General features: G+C 48.6%; 1 pseudogene; it reads right to left on the reverse strand.

The window, feature by feature from the left end:
* Positions 1 to 7,786: 7,786 nt before the first annotated feature.
* On the reverse strand, positions 7,787 to 10,674 carry LOC118593883 (annotated as a pseudogene).
* Positions 10,675 to 17,545: the final 6,871 nt, after the last annotated feature.

The following is a 17,545-nucleotide window of genomic DNA, read 5'->3' on the forward strand; positions in this document are numbered from 1 at the left end:
GAGCCAGGATCTCCTGCCCATTCAGTCTGAGGATTTGTAGAGGTGAGAAGTTTCTAGTGGCTGCTGTTTTGCTTCTCTGATCTTTCAGCTTCACCCTCAATATCTGACTCCAGGTTTTTATTGTTAAGACTAATTAGGAGCATGCTTCAGCCCATGCCAAGGCTCTCTGCTTCTGAGGCTGGAGGCAGGGAAGGGGGTGGGAAGAGGATGCAGCATCCCTCTGATGTAGACTCTATTCTCAGGTGAGGTGCGGCACCAGGAAGCCTGGTGACTGCAGCCTCAGGGGCAATGTCCCTGTGGAGTGACCGTTAACATCTGTGAGAGGAAGCCTGGGAGGCTGGCTTCTACCTCTAAGTTCTCACAGGGAGGATGGGGGAAACAGGGTAAGTGTGGGCTGGGGAACAGTGGTAATATATGGCTGCAAATAAAATATAATAATAATTTAGAAGAAGTTATTGTCTGAGTGACGGTGTCGGTGTAGGTGGCTACAAGGAGGGTTCAGACCTCAGCTGTGGGGCCAGGACAAGGTGCTGGGCCAGCTCCTCCCTAGAGAGGCAGGGGCAGGGTAAACTCGGGCTTTGTACAGCAGCACCTGAGTCAGGTGAGCCCAACTGAAGAAGAAGAAGCCTTCAGAGCATGACTTTAGAGGGGTTGGTTCTCAAATACCAGTGTGAATATGAATCACACAGGCAGCCCAGAACTCACCCCCAAACTCAGAGGAGTCCGGGGCTGCCTCTACGCCTGCCGGCACTGGAAAAGAAATCCTCCTGTCACACCTGCAGTGTCAACTGACTCAGTTGAGGAGACACGGAGGCCTGAAGAGCTGGTACAGGATGGTCACCTTCCTTTCCCCAGTGCTGTGGCTGGAGAGCGTCCTCTAAGGGGTCAACTGTCAGGGTCTTGACCTCAATAAGCAGCGTGTCAGGAGACAGTGACCAAAGGCGACCAAAGGCGAAGTGGGGTGTAATTATATCATCGGGGATTCTGCTGTTGAAAGGGATTGGTGCGGTTTATCCTGGTACCATAGTTGGCAGCCAGGAAAAGGATATTATAAAAGACCAAGGCTTTCCCTTCGCTGATGTGTCCCTGGATTCAGAGCAGTGGTCTAAGACAGCGCAGGGTCCTAGGCTGCACTACAGTCGGTCAGCAGCCCCTGAGGCCCGTTGACCCAGGCGGGATCCGCACCACGTCCCGTCCTTTGATAGAAACCCAGGAGTCGCTGCCTAGTCTCAGGCAGCGGCATCCAAGACCTTGTCAGACAAGAGGGAGCTGAGGCTCACCCTGGGCCGTCTGTATTTTAATAAGCTCTTCAAGTTTAGGGCACATCACAATCTAAGAATCTTTGGTCTCCAGAGTGCCAGCTTGTGGGAGCTATGCCCAAGCCAACAGGCACCAGGAGAAAGAGAAAAAGATGACAGACAGACAGACAGACAGATGGACAAGGGAGGAAGGGAGGGAGGGAGGGAGGGAGGGAGGGAGGGAGGGGGAGAGGGAGAGAGAGAAAGGAAGGAAGGAAGGAAGGAAGGAAGGAAGGAAGGAAGGAAGGAAGATGAAATGGAGGGGAAGAAGAAAAGAAGGGGAATGGAAGGAGGAGAGGAGAGCACAGGAGTTGGAGCAAGAGACTGAGACAGAAGAAGTGCACAGAAGGATGTAGAGGAGAGAAGAGAGAGCAGGAGGTGGGGAGAAGGGCTGGGAGACCAAAAGAGAGAGAAGGAAGGAAAAAGAGAGAAAAGAGGAGAGAGTGAGGGAGAGAGGGAGAGAGGGAGAGAGGGAGAGAGAGAGAGATGACACTCAGCTTGGTCTCCTGATCTTTGAAATCTGAAGCTTTAGCAGGCAGATAACCCAGTGTGGCTGAGACCCTTGGAATGAGAAGCTTCCTCCTCCTCTGCTGTCCTTGTCCTAGAACGAAAGTTCTTCACAGATCCTGCAAAGATTACAGGAGCTTCGTCACTGGGGGTTGGGAGGGGAGGGGAGCACACTAAAAACCCTAGAGACAGCCTGAGTGCAGCTAACTGAAGCCCTCCATTAATCGGACCAGTTTCCGCCTGCAGGAGAAAAGCAGACACTAAGAAGACAAATTGGCACCCGGGATCCCCCTCCCCCCCTGGTGACATTCTGAACACACTGACTATTGAGTACACAAGGAGTTTTGCACCATCTGAGGAAAAGCGGCTGTTGATACCAGGCTGGAAACACCAGACCTGCCACCCCAGCTCTGGGTGGGCCTGTCACCCTCGCTGGCTACATCCTGTCTGAGCTTATTTCTGGCCTGTGCAGTAGGGATTAAAATAACAACCAACTATTCAGACAGGCATGGCTGGGAGGGGTTGGGCTGGCCCCCCAGGCCTGGACTCCCTTCGCCCTCCCTGCCTCCAGACCCTCCTGCCGCTTGGGTGTGCTGTGTACTGGACGGCTACTGCCCAGCTCCGCCAGCAGAGGGTGTGTTCTCCCCACAGCTTGGAGTGGAGGCGAAGGCTTTCTCCCCTTAGAACCAAGCTGCCCACTAAAGGGGTGCAGAGCGCTGTGGGAGGAGCTGAGCCGCCTCGGGTTTAGGGAACCCTGGCGCCACCTCCTGGAAGATCATGGTATTGACATCCCCTGTGGAAGTACCAAACCTGGTCTCCAGCAGGCATAGTGTGTCTTCTGCCCACCTTAGAACACCAAGGCTCCAACCGTTTTCTTTTCTTTTTTATTTATTTTCCCTTCCTTCCCTCTCCCCATCTTCCATTCTCCTCACTCTCTCGGTTTTTCCAGGCAGGCTGCCAAGAAATTCACTATGTAGCAGATAGTGGCCTTGAACTCCTGATGCCCTGCTTGCCCCCACCTCCAAGTGCTGGGATCACAGGCCTGTGCCACCATACATTAATTTGTTTCCTCTTATAGTCTTGTATCTCTTGGGATACATACCTTATGCACACTGGGCTAGTGCCGTAACCCTGTACTGACCCAGCCCAGCCTCCAGGAATCATTCTTTACTAGGGATTTGCACATCTTCCTGTCTCCCATGCAAACCCTCCCCCTCCCTAGCTTCTCTGGCCAGTCTCCCCAGGCTTCTGTCCTAGTTTCTGGGGAGCTAAGTGCAGCCTCTAAAGAGGGGACTTCGTGAGATGCTTCCCCTTCCAGAGGGGGGCCCTTCCTACTCACACTCTACACAGGCTGTGTGGAAAGGCGGTTAGGTGCCAGCCTCTGAACTGGGGGCCCACTGCCACTCTGTCTTCTGTTTGGACCTGGTGTCCTCGGGAGAGTCACAGAATCATTCTGTGCCTCAGTTCCCTCACCCATAACAAAGCTGGCTGGAATGGTTGATACGCTGTCTCAGGATTCTGAGTCTTTGGATGTCTTAATGTACCAAAGGCTGAGTGTGTACCCTGATGGTTTCAGTGTCAATGGCTCTTCCCTCTCATACCACTTGCATAGCTGGGTGTGGTTTTATATGAGCTTGCCCAGGCCAAGCACAGGACAGTGTTTTTGCAGCATGCTTGGTCAGCCCTGGTTTCAGACCACTGAACTCAGCTGGGGGCTCCTGGGAGCAAGGGTGGAGCCTATAGTGGCACTAGAGATGACCAGCCCCACTCACCTGGGCCCTGACTGACCAGGCGCAGCCGGCCTGACCTCAGTTTCCTTGGCCGTCTCCTTTAATCAATGGCTACTGAGTGAACAGAAGACATATTATGGTAAAGCAAGAACTTTCAGGGCACTCTGGATGAATCATTTCCCACTCCTGTTTACTTCATTAGATATTCATGTGTGAACATTTCCCCAGTTAAATTAAGCTGATTGATGAACTCTATAAAGGAGATGGAATAATAAATGAGTCGCTATACAAACACAGGGAAATAGGATCTGTGTGTCACCCCTGAACATCATGGCTCTTTACTAGATACGGGTCTTCTTTATACCTCCAGTCTCAAACACACATAGAAATCAGCCCTTTAAAATTTGCAGACATCTGATGGGGTGATAGAGAAGGCAAAAATGAGCCCTCACAGACTGAAGAGATGATGCTGTGAGTCCCAATGCCACCCTTTGTGAAGAGCCACAAGCGTGTGACCGCAGAGAAGGTGCACCTGCATGCTCTTCCTGAGGACCTCAAGGACTAGATCTCTGATGTTACCCGGAAGCCTGAGGGCAGCACCCAGCCAGTCACTTGGGCTGGCTCTCTTTCCCTCAGCCACTGTCCCTCTGCCCTGGGACTGAGTATCGAGGCTCATAGGAAAAGCCTAGGCTCCAATGACTCTAGTGTCCTCCACACAGCCGGGTGACCAGAAGTGACTCTGCCCAGGTGGAGCTTCTCTGTGCTTCTTCTTTAGGGTCTTTCTCTAACTAAAGAGAAACTATGTTCACACTCCTCCCCACAGGGTGTGAGTTAGAGTACTCACACAGTAACCCATGAAACAGGCTCTCAAAGACAGGCAGGAGCCCGGGGACACACAGCAACAGCAACACACAGGCAGAGCCTTCTTTCTCACCTGGCCTCAAGGCTCCCCCTCAGGCTCTGCCCAGGTTCAGAATATATAGATAGTCACTATATTCAGAGCAGAGAATTCCTCGACACCCTTCAGCTTTGATTAAGTACAAAATGAAGGAGATGCACTAAAACTGATGATTAAGCCATATCAAGTACCCTTCCTAAGTGATAAAATGAGTTTTCTTTTTCTGCCAATTTTAGATGAGGACAGGGAGGGAGGGAGGGAGGGAGGGAGGGAGGGAGGGAGAAAATAAGGGATGGGGAAATGAGGGAGAAGGTCTTTATAGAGAAATAAAGAGTGTGCACACAGATTAATTTTGCAACATTTGTTTTTATCTTTGGTGGTGTGGTTTTGTGTGCTTTTTACCTGTCTGTGTTTTGAGACAGGGTCTCATGTAGCCCAGGCTGGCCTTCAGACTTTCTATGTAGCTAAAGATGATGTTAACTTCTGATCCCACTGAGTGCTAGAATTACAGCTGTGCTCCATCATGCCAGGCGTACACAGTTCTAGGGATAGAACCTGTCTTCGGACATGCTAGATTAAACACTCTACCAACTGAGTCACATCGCCAGTCCCTGTATTAACTTCGTTTAGAGCAAGAAAGCTTGGGGCTGGGTGGGTGGGGGTTAAGGAAAAGAAAGAAAAATGGAAAGGTCACAGGTCGTCACCCTGCCTCCTCTTGGGATTTCTTAGGAAGGCTTCTTAGGTACATTTGGGTGCTTGTCAGGTACCCCTCAAATCCACAAACCAAGAATGCAAGGCAGGGGGTGAGAGAGGAGAAGTGAGGAAGAAAGGGGAACTGGGCTTTGAGACTGAACACGGACTAGGAAGATCTGGGTGGGCAATGTGGTCTTTGAGCTAGGTCCACACATGTGGGGTCTTGGATGGGCTATGACAGGGGCAGAGATTCTGAGAGATCTTCAACAGCAACTGTTAGTATCTTGCCTCACTGACCTAAGAGGCCCACATCAGGACACTTCTTTGCCCTGGAGGCTGTGGGCCATCTAAATTTTGTCTTTCCCCAGTGCTGAGGCAGGGGAATCAAAACAGACAGGGCACAGGAGCTCTGGGGTGAGGTGTTCCTGGTAAGGGGGCATGGGGGTATGCTTGGTCATGGAGAAGCTGGAGTTCCTAGAACAGAGGTCTGTAGATGTGGATTCTAAAGGCCTGGATTGCTGAGCCTCACATCTGAAGTAGGCCTTGCCCTGCAGCAGGTGGCCTTGACACGCCCCACCCCCACCCCCACCCCCAGCCTCCCTTTGCTCCTACAACCTGAAGTTTAGTAGGTTTCTGGAGGCACACAACACAGTTCTTAAACCCCAGGGCCAGCTGGACCCCTGCTCTCACAGATGAAAAGCCTGTGGCCCAACATTTCCCATCATCAATGGTACAATACCCAACCTGAGGGAAGTGGAAATGATGCTATAAAGTAATTTTTAAGAAACTGTGTTGTAATTTTTTTCAAGGTCATGATAATTCCATCTGAGCCAATGAGCTGTGTCCCACCAACCCCATAGCTGGGTCTCTTGTAAGCACACATGAGATGCTGCTACAACTAGCTTCTCAATTACTCCAGTGGGACTCACCAAGCCTTAAAGCCGCCGAAGGCTACGGTGGCAGGTGGATGAAGCTCTAGCGCCACCTAGTGGATCATCCCATTCCAGGATTTCCCACCTGCACGTGCAGGTTTTTTTCCCCTCCATAGGCTGGATTCCTAGGTGGTACCCAAAGGGAGTCTTTACACACCTTGGCAATATGCCAGTAGGATGCGCTTAACAATGGAACAATGCAACTGACATCTTTTATATTTGTATTTCATTTTAAAAGGAAGAGAAATGGGGCAACACACCAACATTGGTTCTTCTGTAGGGGCCTAAAGCAAGATAAACATAAGAAGGGAGGAAAGAGTGTGACCTACCACCCCTCCCCAAGACAGGGAGTGAAACCAAGTTTTAAAGGAATTGCAGGATTTACTGTTCAAACGCGCGCGCGCGCGCGCACACACACACACACACACACACACACACACACACACCCTCAACAGAGACATCTACCTAGGGAAGTATGTGCCTACAGGTTCTGCCCCAAGCCCTTGAGGACCACCAGTTCTCTTGGTACCCACTTATCTGCATCCTGCTACTTTCCAAACTTGGATGGAATGTTTTATCCCGTCAACCTTTTGGCCAAAGCTGCCTTTTCAAGGTCCCCTCTCTTTAGAGCCCCAGTAAAACTGTACTGGCATACCAGAAAGGAAACAATGGACTGGTCGGGCTTCTTCCGCTGCAGGGGTGGTTTACATTCCAGCCCTAGCTGCCTGCCTGGCCTTATCAGGGTGGAAGGAAGGACCTGGCCTGTCACACACCCAGCAGCTCTCCTTTGGGGGGCAGGGCTCCCAAAGACCATCCTGGCAGGAACAGCCTGGAGCAAAGATGACAGTTTAGGGACGCAGCTCACGGCCCCAATCGCAGGGAAGTAGAAGCCCCTGTCTACCTGCTTCCCTAAAATTCTATGGAGAGCGTTCACCCAAGGGAGGCTGGGAAGTCAGTCCCAGAGCCAGAGGGGAAAGGACTTAAACAAGATGAAGAGAGGAAAGGAAAAACAAGGAGTAAGCAACAAGTCGTGGAGCCCTGGCTGCCATTAGAGAGGAAGTCGGGCCCTGCTGACAGGCCTGGGTGTGAGTCTCCTGCCTTAGAGCTAGGGGCCTTGGGTAGGCCACCAGGCCTGAGGCCTCATCCACACCCGCACAATCAAGATTCCCTTTTGACAGCTCATGTGTCACACACCTTGCACTGCCCATTTTATGTCAGCCTTGGGGCAGAGTGAGCTTTTATTAATTGGTGTTTGAAGCCAGTAAGGAAGGGAGACTACACATCATCCTACCCCAAGGCATGAAGAAAGAGATGTTCTTGCCCACACATCTTGCTAAAGTCCTTGAAGCAGGCAGTAGCCCCTCACCTTGGCTCTCTCCATTCTTGCCCAAACTTCTCCAAAACATGGTTTTCATTTAACATGGTCTCTGCCCCTCCTCACACTCTAAGCTTTGGACCTTGGCATCCATTAGGGGCACAAAGCTTTACAAAGGGCTGACACGTGGGCCCTGCTTAGACAAGTAAAATCTGAACGTAGCCAACAGGACTGGGCTGCGGCAGCTCCACGTAACTTTCTAAGCAATGGACATAATATCATTGTTCCAATTTTTTTTTTTACATTTATTAAAGACCATCATTTATTGTTTATAAAAATTGCCCCAATATACAGAAAAAAATTCCTAATTACGGTAACTAAAAACTCCCCCCACCATGTCTACAATATCCAATCTAGATGGGTTTAATCTTGAAATGCAATCCAATAAGACTGAAGACTAAACACTTCAGGTCCTGGACAAGATAATAAAATACTCATAAGCCTTCTGGAACCTTAGACTGGTTGACATCAATAAGGGAACCAATTTTTGATGTTGTAAAAGAAATGTGTTCATCACCAATGACGATTTCAAGCTCCTGCCGGCCTATTTGGTCAGGAGGGGGCCACAGAGCATCATCTTCTTTGGTGATTTCACTGTCATCAATAATTCTCTTTAATTCTTTCATCACACTTTTATGTACATAAGCCTCTTTTATGATCATGACATCATTTTTGTAATTGCTGTTGTTGGCATAGCACAGTTTTCCATCAGGTCAGAATTCAAACTCCAGGAACTCATGACCAAACTTGCCTTTGTGACCCACGAAGTAAAGCAGGTAAAAGCACTCTCCATGGCTCACAAGGGACAATCAAGACCCAACTTTAGGAACTATTCCAAATATTTTTTAATGGTTCCTTTCAAATGTAAACCTGCCAAAGATTCCTATCTTCTACTAACTAATTCTCCTTCCAGTGACCATGGTTACTCATTCCTGTGTCATTTGCATAATCAGTAGATTGGACATGACCAAAACTTTTATCAATACCAAGGCAAATCAAGTAAAATAGATACAATTCTCACATTGAAATATGATGCAGCTCCAAGGAGGATCTAGAACTTTCTATGACTGATAGAGAAAATCTCAAGGTATAAGGGAGGAACTATCACATTCCCTGGGCAGAGAATCTTCAGAGTTCAGATTCTTCTAGATTTCTGTTGGAGCAGCTGAGACACCATGCTGTCAGCCAGTGATCCTAGAAGATATCTGGGAATGTCTGTAGATATTTTTGGTTGACATGCCTAAGAGTACCCACTACTAGGGGGGCAGGTAGGAACTAAGGATGGAGCTAAACATCCTAAAGATGGGTAGAACAGGCCTGCTGCACCCCAACGAAAGATTGTTCAGCTCAGGATGTCAATCAGCTGAGGTTGAGAAAGTCCACTTAAGGTGACAGTTTGGGTAATGATCTTGACATTGCAAAATAAGCCCACCCAAGATGGAAGTTCACAGAGAGGAAATGGAGCTGAGGGATGGGGAAAGTTTAAAAAGACAACGCTTGAGACCAGGAAGCATCTCTGTCTACATCCAGGCCTGGCCTTCTATGGCCTATGCAAGGAACAGAGCCATGATTCAGAGGATATTTACTGCATTCCAGGAGACTCCTGCCCAGTAGGTCACAATAACTATCAGAGTGTGGATGAACACAGACGATGAAGTAGAGAACTGGCCATGTGCAACCCTCCAGCTAATGAGGTTAATGAGATGGGGGGGGGGGGGGCGGCTCACGGGGACTCAAGGATGAGCACAGCCACCCTGACCTGTAGGAAGAGCACCCAGGCCACAATGATGACTGGGTGACGGACTTAAGGCGCAGTGGAGTTGGGGTGTGAGGAATGGAAAGAAGGATTGGGGGAGATCCTGGCTGTGGAGAAAGGACGCCACAGGGCCACATCCTGTGGAGCCTTTGCAGCAGAGTGGGTTTATTCTAAGTGTGATAGGAAGCTTCCGGAATCAAAAGTCCCTGGCAGCTCGCTGGTGGGAAGGGACAACAGAAAAGCCTCCATGTGAACCTGTGACACTTCCCATGTACGGAAATAAAAAGGGCCTGGGATTGGGCCCTCTTCACGGCGTCCAACCGCCACCACAGTCACAGAGTCCATATCCTATGGCCACCAAGTCCCAAGATCAGACCACTGCTCTAGGATTGTTCTTCAGGTGTCAGGTGGAGAGTGTTTTTGACCTCCAAAGAAACAGCACATAGGAGCATGTTTTCAAATGGCATTTCATCTCCAGGCTGGAGGCATGGGGCTCCTACCTGTTGCTAAGGACTACCCCCCACTTACTCAAATGTTTGTCTCACTTTCTGACACAACTGTGAAAGACCCATTCTGCTTACCAGAAAGCTCCCTAGTCTTGGGGAGAGAATAAGTGGTTTTATGTAGAGTGGGCCATATACATAGACACATCGCTGGGTACAAGGAATAACTACTGGCACATCCTACCAGTGCACAGGCCAGTGTCCCTTTCCAACAAAAAGCACTCAGCCCCAGATTTCCTCCACTGAGGTTGGGAAATGCCATGGACGTTTAGTTTCAGCAATTCTACCCAGCTGTTACACCAAATGTGCCTGCTCAAGACTGAAGCCCACAGGGAGGAAATGGAGGTGAGGCGTGAGGAAAGACCGTGCTGTGAAGACATCCTTGGAGGCCCAGGAGGTGTCTCTGTCTTCAGGCCAGCCCTGGATTTTCTAGAGGCTAAAAGGGAACCCTGGCTCCCAACACCAAGCCTTGCAGTGGGTGCTGGGCTGAAACCCTTTGGTGATTTTGTTTTCTTTCTTTATGTAATTATCAAACAAAACACCAGGTTTTTTACACCATTTCTGTACATGTGTGTTACTGTACTTTGCTTACATCCACCCTACACCCTTCCCCCTTCCTCCCTCCAAACACTCCCCAGCCGCTTTCCAGTCATATCTGTTCAACATACATCTAAATCGAGATTCTGAACACGAGAGAAAACAGCATTCTTGTCTTTCTTCCTCTCCCGCTCCCTCTCTTGACCCCTCTCCAGACCCTTAGGCTCCGTCTCTTAAAGTTAAAAAAGGAAAGAAATCACAGGATCCACAGGAGAGAAACAGAATCTAGAGACCCTAACAGCAACGACCACCAGAGGGCACAGTTCAGAGTGAGCACCAGGCCTGCTCCTAAGAGGAAGTGCAGATGGCCCAGAGTGCTTTGCTTCCCATTGCACTCCTGAGGCCTTGCTTCTCTGAAGAGATGTTACCTAATCTCCTTTTGCATAGCACGTTTAAAATATAGGAAAGCAGCTTGTATGTAAATGCTACACAGGGGCACATGTTTTAAAAGAGCATATATATGTATGTGTATGTATGAGCATGTGTGTGTGTGTGTGTGTGTGTGTGTGTACCCACATATATGTGTTTCTACATGTTTATATATGTATATACACATATATATGCTCCTACATATATATATATATGCATATGTGTCCCTACATGTATATGTGTACACATATGTTCTCCTACATGTGTGTATCTCTATATATGTGCCTACATGTATATATATACACACAAAAACGCGCGTGCACACACACACACACACACACACACACACACACACACACACACACACCACTCCTCACCCTCTCTCTCTCTCTCTCTCTACTTTCCTCTCTCTCATCCTTCTCTCTGCCACTTTCCTACATCCCTTTCCTCCTCCCCACTCCCCTCTCTCCCCCCACTTCCCCTTCCTCCTGCACCCTATTCTTTCTCCCCGGTGGAAATCAAACAGGGCCTTGTGCACACGGTCAGAAGCTGAGCCCTTCTTCATCCTATCCCTCTGATTCTCATCTCCACCTTGGAACCATCTTTTTTTTCTCTCTTTTTTAAATGCCATTCAGTGGCCCCTAAAGAATATATTAAAACGATGTGCCCCGCGGCTTCAGTTCCTACATTGATGTCCCTACAATAAAGAACTGGAACCTTGGATTGTGAGCTGAACAAACTCTGTCTTCCTTTAAAGTTGTGTTTGTCGAGGTATATTATCTCAGAAATGGGGGGGGGGGCAAAACAAAATAAAAGCAAAACTAAGAAATGAGGCCACTGCTGTGATAAACCTGACCGTAGCATTTACGCTTTTGAATTAATTGTGAAAGGTCCGTAGAGTTGTTTGGTTCACTAAGCTAGAAAGCCACTGAATGCTGGGAGCAGAACTTAACAGGCTGTCTGGTAGGATCCTGGAAGACAGGGATGCTGAGAGGCCAGTGCAGGACTGTTCAGACCAGGCTGGCCTGCCAGCACATCCGTAAAGGACCATCTTAGTAAATAGATGTGGGGACACTTAGTCTTGTGTAATGTTAGTGGGACCAGCCTTAATATTACACACCCAGGGGCTCAGGAGAGAGAACTATGAACAGCAAGAACTATTTTGGGAAATAGACTCTCAGCACACCGAGCTCTATAGTCCACTTGCTTTAATTCCTCTGGCATAACATCCTATTTACACAGCTTCAGTTCTGTTCTTGTGCCTAGCTCCTTTCTTGCCTGATTTCTCTCTATACTTATCTACTGCTCCCTCTAAGTTCTATCTTAATTCTCTCATCTTAATTCTGCCTCATCTAGGTCCTTTTCAGCTTGTTCTTACCCAGCTAGTACTTCCCCACCTGGCTCTACCTCATCTTCCATCTCGTTTCTCTAGTTCTCTCTTCTAGCCCTTCAATCTAGTTCTTCCCCATCTCAGTTTGTTCCTCTCAAGTTCTTACCCATCTAGTTCTTCCATTCTCTTTTCTCTTCTCTGTGTTCCACATGCCCTGGAAGTCCTGGTATAGATACACTTGCAAGAGTATTCCCTTAGCAGTGCAAAGCCAGGCTTCCAGGGTCAAATGGAGGGGTGATAAGAATCACACAGAGAGGCAGTAACTGTTAATTATCATTTGCAACCCCAAAGGGAAGTGACCAATGGGGAAATGAATTAACTAAAGGCTAAATTCAGGTAATATCTAAGAAGAGGATCTTAGGTGCTCCACTAGTCTTAAATGCGTTTGGTAGAAAATGTTAAGAATCTGTAAGTTGCTAGGTCAATGGGAGAAAACAAAACTGCCTTCTTTTTTCCTGTGGCTCCTACTGTCCCAGCTATCTGCCGTATTTTTTCTGCAGGGTGGGGGAGAGTGTGCTTGGTAGCTGGGCAACCTGTGTACAGCTAGATGACTCTGGTGATAGTTAAAGGGAGATCTGGAACTAGAGGTAAGGTTTGGGAAAGGAGGAAGTTAAGCTTAATTGGCACATCCGCCAGGCCTTCTCAAACAGGTAGTCTGGATGCTTGAGTGTGTTCTTAGAGAGTACAGAGGTATCTCTGATAAGGTACTTTCCTCTGTCTGGGGATGGACCTGGCCAGATGCTGCCAATGACGATAATTACAGGGAAGCTTGAACTGGGGTTCTGGCTGTGCATAGCTGTCAGATATATATCTGAATATTCCTTTAGCTGAGGGGACATGGTGCCCAGTAAACGGTGGAAAAGTTACAATAGCACACAAGAAACTCATAGCAGGAAATGGCTGATAATCAAAAGCCAAATGTCACTAAGGCTCCTTGAGCCTCAGCTTGAGCTCTGGAAGGCCCTTGGCTTCTTCCAGGTATTAATTAGCTTTGTCATCATCAGCTGAAATCCTACTTGTATATTTCTGTGGCTTGCAGCAACTTAGACCACTATGGGTAGCAGCATTCCCTAGATTTGCGCTCTGAATTTCCTAAGAGGAGAAAAGGCTGGGATTGTGAGGTTTTAGAGGGGCAATGGATAAATATCTTGACTTTATCATGAACTGGGATAAGGCCCATTGGTGTGATATTTTAGACAAAGAATCTGGCTTCCTTCTGCCTGTGTCCTGAGGCCTTCTGTGGGATTAAGTTTGAAGATAATGGACTGGTTTGTTTGAGGAAATTTCAGGAGGAGAGAGCATTCAGGCTGAGAAAGTAGCTGTGATACCAGCACTTCTGAAGTTAAAACTCCTGTACTGTCCTGGGGCAAGAGGAAGTCTGTCCTGGGGGTAAGATCCCTCCCACAAGAAGCGAGAGGATCTGAATTCATTTAAGGAAAGCCTAGGCTGAAGGGGTTCCTTGTTCCTCAGAAGCAACTGCCTGGGAAAGTGTTTCCTTGGGGTCAGCACACAGAAGTTGTGGTCCAGGGGGACCAGGCTACAGCACCACATGGCAGCAGAACTTGGCAGTGTGGTAAGCACTGTCTGCAGGGTGCTGGTTTGAAGCTAAAGATACAAGACTGAGAGCCATGCAGGACAGCTGGGACTGGCACTGTGTGGCAGAGGTGGAGTCCCTGTGCCCTGAGAGGCTACTGTATGAACCTGTGATAGTGAGGCCTCGGTGCCAGTGGAGACTCGAGGATTCTGGAGATGCCAAGACCAAGGAACATCCACCAAGGAAAGCCGCTGCTGCTGGTGCAGAAAGGAGCCACCAACGCCTAAGGGAGGGTTGTGTGCTGCAAGTGACAGAGCTGCAGGGGTCCAAGACCTTTGGAGCCCAGAGGATTACATCACAAGCCCCAAAGGCTGGGCACAGAGCCCTGCTGGGTTTGGGCTTTGTTTTAATCTCACTGTTCCAAAGCCACAGTACTTCCCTTTTGGAATAAGCATGTTTACTTTATACCATTGCATGCTACATGTGTAAACTTTGGCTTTTAGAGGAGTTCACGGTTAAGAGACTTTGGACTTTAAAGTATTCACAATGTTTAAAGACTATGGAGCATTTTACAGTTGGACTGTATTTTATATTATGAGCTAACTGAGACCTTAGGTACAAGAAGGGAGGTTATGTCTTCAAAGTGATGTGCTTGTGAGTCAAGTTGACAGGGGCGGAGTTGTGGTGGCTGGTTTTAATTGTCAACTTGACATAATCTAAAATCACCCAGGAAGAGAGCGTCAACAAGAAACTGCCTAGATCAGATTGGCCTGTAGGCATGTCTGTGGAGACCTGTCTTAATGTGGGAAGATCCAGGCCACCATGGGTGGCACCGTTCTCTAATTTTAAGTCCTGCATTTTGTTAAGAGTAGAAAAAGCAAGCCAGGCGGTGGTGGTGCACGCCTGTAATCCCAGCACTCGGGAGGCAGAGGCAGGTGGATCTCTGTGAGTTCGAGGCCAGCCTGGGCTACAGAGCGAGATCCAGGAAAGGTGCAAAGCTACACAGAGAAACCCTGTCTCAAAAAAAAAAAAAAAAAAAAGTGGGAAAAAAGCAAGCTGCGCATTAGGAATGCATGCATCAATTCATTCCTCTCTGCTCTTGGCTGAGGATGCGCTGTGGTTATCTTCTTCAAGTTCCTCCCTTGATTTCCCTGCAGTGATGGTTTATGACCTGGGAGTGTGACCCAAATGTGCTCTTAGAGCTGCTTTTGTCTGAGTACTTAATCACAGTGATGGAAATGAAGCGAGGGTGTCCTTGAACTTGCTATTTAGCTGAGAAGGACCTTAAACTTCTGATCCTCCTAACCTCTACCTCTCAGTTGCTGGGATTACAGAAGTCTACCTTGGTGCCCTGCTCTACCCTCTCTTTCTAAATGTCCTGTGACCGAGGCAATCAAAGGGACAAAGGCAAACTATGAAGCATGCAAGGGGAACTGTTAACCTGATCAAGGAGACCCAGGCCATAGTTGCATATGGAACTATTGTCCCTCACTAGCCATGTTTCCGTAGGGAGGGCTCCGATAGCACTCATACTGGCTGTCTCCCACACCTGTCCCCTACTCTCTCCTACAGGAGGTGAGACCTACATTGAGATGCCTATTCTGGCCCCTGTCTTTGGGGAGCCACTTTCTGCCCTGTGTCTGACCAAACACATCAGTGAGAATCATGTTCTTCTATTAGTGTAGTGTTCACTTCTCTGTGTGACTCTGGTGCTGATCGTGAATACGGGTGGCTGTAGGGATACTTGAACCTTCCCAGTGTCAGCTGGCCTCCCATCTCTGGCAGCACAAAGCAGTTGAGTAAAGACACCAAGTCTTCAGCCTCTGAGAGCAGGAGCATCTTCACTGTCTAGGTCACAAGCCGAGCACTAGCACTGTTGGAGCCCCATGCTTTCTTCACGTATGCCCTGCAGCGGAGGCCTCAAGTGTGGCCAGCACCAGCTGCCACTCACTCTCCAGTACTAAGATTGAAGGGTGGGCTGGGGAAATGGGAGGATTGTGTTTTATTTCCTGTTGATAACTACCACCAGGCAGGCTTCTGACCAGAATCGCAAGATATGGGAGGGCACTTAGCCTGACAGTCTGGGAAGACCATCCAACTGATAGTTTATAGACAGAATTCTGAATCCAGAAGGTGTCCATGTGAGGGAGACAGATTAACCTGGGGCTTCAAGCTCACATACAAAAGATAAAAGATGATAATATTTTGGTGTTATTGTGCAAGCTAAGTTAAAAGGTTCATGTAGGTGTATTTTCACCATTTCTCAGTTATTAACACAAAAAAATAGCTGCAGTTGGTATTAATGTTCAGAGGAGGAAAAGGATATTCATCAGGAAGTTCCTTTCTCACATATTCTTTAGTCTGGAGATTGGCCTTCCCATGGCACCAGCAGCCTGCTCTCCATGTTGATAGGCAGCTTCAAAACCCTGACCTGATATTATGGCCTTAAGCCTCACCTGCAACCATGGCTTACAACCTTGGCCTGCAACCATGGCCTACAACCTTGGCCTGCAACCATGGCCTACAACCTTGGCCTGCAACCATGGCCTACAACCTTGGCCTGCAACCATGGCTTACAACCTTGGCCTGCAACCATGGCCTACAGCCTTGGCCTGGAAGTATGGCTTAGAGATCTATCCTAAGAACCATGGCCTAGAACCATAGCTTGTACTCGTGACCTAGAATCACAGCCTGGAAGTACGGTCTGCAACCATGACATGGAACCATGGCCTAACCACCAGAGCCCAGAACCACAGAAAAGGAGTGTACACTTGACTTTTTCCTTTCCCTTTATCCCTAATGGGAAAAAACTTAGAAGTTACCACTCACCCACCGCCAACCTCTTCCACTGTATCCCTGCCAAGAAAGAAAGACGTTAACTAAAACTTACATAAAATTTGTTTATATCAGGACTGAGAAGATGACTCAATGGCTAAAATGCCTGCTATGTAGCATAAGACCTGAGTTCATATTCCCAGCAGCCATGTAAAAGTGATGGCCATGGCAGAGAGTGTCTATAATTCACAGGGCGGGGTAGCAGAGACAGAGAGGATCATGGGGGAATGCTGGCTAGCCAATCTAGCCCCAAAAGGCAAGCTCTAGGTTCAGTGAGTAACCTGTCTAAAAAAGTGAAGGTGGGGAAGACAGACATCTTGACAATCAATATCTGACCTCCACATGTACCTGGACAAGTACATACACACACACACACACACACACACACACACACACACACACACACACTCACATGGGCACACCATTGTCAACCTCTCACAGCTTGCTAGTCAAGACACTTTACAAGACGGCTCCACAATCTCCAACCCACACCCCCTCCCTATCTTACTCTCTACCTCCAGAGCCCACGTGGCTACCTTCAGAGCCCACGTGGAGAGGCAGCCTTGGCTCACAGCCAGCCTCCTCTGCCAACTCTGAGGCGGAAATGCTTAGTCTGGAGATGGGTTGAGGGTCCCTGAAGCAGGTTGACACTCTTAGCTGAGCCGTGTCTAATGCTGAGCAGGCTGTGACCAACAACACCCCGTGGCATGTGCTGCTATTGGTGGGTGCTGCAGGAGGCAGGCTTCCCACTAAGTAGGAAAGGGCTCAGCAGTAAACTGGCTGCTTCTGGCTTTGCCTGGGCCCTGCAGCTCTGAACAGGCAGAGGTGTTCTTCACGTCTTCATCTATAGGCAAACCGGGCTTGGGTCAGTTTGCACACAGAACCGCAGGGGCACGCACCTGGGAACATTCCAGAGCCTCTACTGTCTAAACCTTCAGCCGTGTACATAGCTCACTATCATCATGAGTTGTGGCAATGCTGAGTGAGCAGTTGACAGATGTGATCTTACTCACAAGATGACCCTTGCATTGGCTTTTAGGTCAGCATAAAGCTGATCAGTGTGGAAGTTGGGGCACAGCGTGCATTCGTCTTGCCTCTGACCCTGGGAGATGCAGGTAAATGGCTTAA

Source organism: Onychomys torridus, chromosome 12, assembly GCF_903995425.1.
Source record: "Onychomys torridus chromosome 12, mOncTor1.1, whole genome shotgun sequence".
Taxonomy (NCBI): Eukaryota; Metazoa; Chordata; class Mammalia; order Rodentia; family Cricetidae; genus Onychomys; species Onychomys torridus.